The sequence below is a fragment of the Asparagus officinalis genome, chromosome 10, assembly GCF_001876935.1.
Source record: "Asparagus officinalis chromosome 10, Aspof.V1, whole genome shotgun sequence".
Classification (NCBI taxonomy): Eukaryota; Viridiplantae; Streptophyta; class Magnoliopsida; order Asparagales; family Asparagaceae; genus Asparagus; species Asparagus officinalis.
Genome location: NC_033803.1, coordinates 9,111,181 through 9,114,670, shown reverse-complemented (window position 1 = coordinate 9,114,670; position 3,490 = coordinate 9,111,181). Strand labels below are relative to the sequence as shown.

The window sequence follows — 3,490 nt, the reverse complement described above, 5'->3', positions numbered from 1 at the left end:
TCATTCAAATAAATATTAAAAAAATAATAATCAAAATATTAAAGTTTAGAGACATAAGTGAGTAAAAACTATCAAATTAAAAATGAGGAACAAATTTCAGTAAGAAAATAAATTAAAAATAAATAATTATGATATTTAACCACATACATTGCACGTGCATAAAAACTAGTACCATGAAAAACTACCAGCTATTTCACGCGATAAAACATTACAAAATCTCAACCATTACCTACTAACTAACTAAGGGAACTTCTCAAAATCAAGAATTGCATGGTTCAAAGAGCTGATTAACACCGAGTCGCTGCGAAAGCAACTGACCAACTCGATCGACCAACTAGACGCCTCTACTTACAAAGCAACATTGAAACAGACTCCGACATTGCAAAAGCAAACGACCAGACTCGACAACAAACATGACGCTTGACTCTACTTACACGTCAAGAAAACGGATAACAAACTCGATCGGACCTCGATGACAACCATGAAAAAAAGCACTCAATCATCAGATCGCCGACTAGATCAGCTTCCATTTTAACCTCCCTCACTAAAATCAAGTAGAGATCTTGATGGACTTCACATCCTGCTTCTTGACCACCTCCTTGGGCACGGTCACGGTTAGCACTCCGTCCTCCATCACAGCCTTCACCTGATCCACCTTCATGTCCTTCGGCAGCCTGAACCTCCTCGTGAAGCTCCCGCCGCTCCTCTCCAGAAGATGCCACTTGTCAGTCTTCTTCTGCTTCTTCCTCTTCCTCTCCCTGCTGATCTTGAGCACTTGTCATCCTCGACCTCGATCTTCAGCTCCTCCTTCTTCACCCCGGGGAGATTGGCCTTGAACACGTGCGCCTCAGCAGTCTCCTTCCAGTCAACATGGGGCCCAACAAAGGGTTACTTGTTGGATGACCTTTTTAAGGCAAATGTTGCTGTTATGGACAAGAAGTTCATGCACTTGTACCCAAAAATGATTAATAATAAAGAAGGATCTTCTGTTTATTTGCTTGAGTCTCTTTCTTTGTGGCATGCCAAGCTAGGGCACGTCAGTTATAAGTCCTTAAAGAACTTATCCAATCTAGGACATATTCCAAGACTTAACCTGGATGAAATACATAAGTGCAAAACTTGTGCGATACTTGAACGTAACACTAAACCTTTAGGGTTGATTCATAACAACCTATGCGACTTAAAGTGTGTGCCTACAAGAGGCGGGAAAAAGTACTTCATTACTTTTATTGATGACTGCACTAGATACTGTTATGTGTATCTTCTAAGCAGTAAAGAGGAGGTGATTGATATGTTTAAGACATATAAAGCCGAGGTGGAAAATCAAATCACCAAAAAGATTAAGACTCTCAAATCCGATCGAGGAGGAGAATATGAATCGACAGAGTTTGATGAGTTGTGTGCTAGCTTTGGTACCATCCACCAAACTACAACACCTTATACACCTCAGCAAAATGGGATTGCTGAGAGGAAGAACAGAACTTTGAAGGAGATGGTTAATGCCATGCTTGTAAGTTCTGGAGCACCACAAAACTTATGGGGGCAAGCGCTGCTTACTGCTAATCATATCCTGAATAAGGTAACCCACAAGAAACTTGGTCATATACCATTTGAGCTATGGCATAGAAGGCATCCTTCCTACCATTACCTCAAAATGTGGGGGGTGACCAAATTGGGAACAAAAACTGTAGATTGCATGTTCATTGGCTACGCATTGAATAGCAGTGCCTACAGGTTTTTGGTACATAAATCAGAGATCCCTAGTATTCATGTGAACATGATTATCAAGTCAAGGGAAGCTACGTTCTTTGAAGACAGGTATCCTTATAAGAGGGATAATAGTGAGACTTCTGGAAAAAGAACACACGAAACTACGTTCAGGGATGAAAGTCCCAATGAACCAACAATCAATGAGGAAGCTAAACCAAGAAGGAGTAAGAGAATGAAAGTCTCTAAATCTTTTGGTCCAGACTTCGTAGCATATGCGCTCGAGAGTGAACCTCAAACGTTCAAAGAGGCTATGTCTACACCAGAAGCACAAATGTGGAAAGAAGCTGTAAACAGCAAAATCGAGTCAATTCTAAGTAACCATACTTGGGAGTTGGTTGACTTACCACCAGGGAGTAAACCACTCAGGAGTAAGTGGATTTTCAAACAAAAATTAAAACCCGATGGATCGATTGAGAAATACAATGCTAGGTTGGTAGCAAAGGGATACTGACAAAAGGAAGGACTCGATTACTTCGATACATGTTCACCTGTAACGAGGATAACATCCATCCAGATGTTAATTGCAATTGCTGCTCTGCACAATCTGCAAATACATCAAATGGACTTGAAGACTACATTTCTAAACGGTGAATTGAACGAAGAAATTTACATGGAACAACTGAAAGGGTTCCAAGCTAAAGGCCAAGAGCACAAGGTGTGCAGATTTGTTAAGTACTTATACAGGCTGAAACAAGCTCCAAAACAGTGGCATGAGAAGTTTGATAGTGTCATGATCAATTATAGATTCGCTATAAATGAATACGACAAGTGTGTTTATACTAAGACAGTTAGAGAGGCATGCGTTATTGTCTGTCTATACGTAGGCGACATGCTGATTCTTGGGACTAATGATGAAGTCATAAAGTCCACCAAACAAATGCTAATCAACAATTTTGAATGAAGAACATGGGTGTTGCTGTAGGCTGTCTAAAACTTATTACAGATAATTGATCCCCATCAAACACTAATGATAGAAGTTACAATTTGGTGGCTTCTAGAAGGCTACAATTTAAAAAATTTCACGTAGATTGATGAATGTTACAACCGATGAAAACTCTAATTTAACAACCTTCACAATCATCAAAAAGAGTTACAATCTGACAACTCTCACATTTCAAAGAGCCAAATACAAAGATTACAAACTGATAATCTTTGCAATGATCTCTTTAAATCAAACGCAGGGTTCACCCCCAGCGTTCCAGTTCAAAACACTGGGTTCACCCTCAACGTTCCAGTTCAAAACACAGGGTTTATCCCCAGTGTTCTAGTTGGAAACACAGGGTTCAACTAAGCGTTTAAGTCTAGACACAGAGCTCGTGGCCTTGTTCTAGACTCAAAACGTAGAGATCGTGGCCGCGTTCTAGACTCAAAACGCAGAGCTCGTAGCCGCGTTCCAGACTCAAAACGCAGAGCTCGTAGCCGCGTTCCAGACTCAGAACGCAGAGCTTACCTCTGCATTCCCAGAATAAGACGCAAAGCTCAAAAGCTGCATTGCAACATCAAAACACAGAGGTCCTCCCTACGTTGCAGCATCAAAATGCAGAGGTCCTCCCTGCATTGCAACATTAGAATGTAGGGGTCGGACCCACGTTTTCTGCGTTTGATTGGTTCAAACAAAACCTGAACGGTTTCAAAATCGTATCTCCACTTAATGAGGTCGATTACACCCCATTATAGAGTTATTTTAAGAGTGCGATTACACCCCTTAAACCCCTGAACA

At 40.9% G+C, this 3,490-nt stretch overlaps 1 pseudogene; it reads right to left on the bottom strand.

Moving 5' to 3' along the window:
* LOC109826425 lies at nucleotides 551-885 on the bottom strand (annotated as a pseudogene).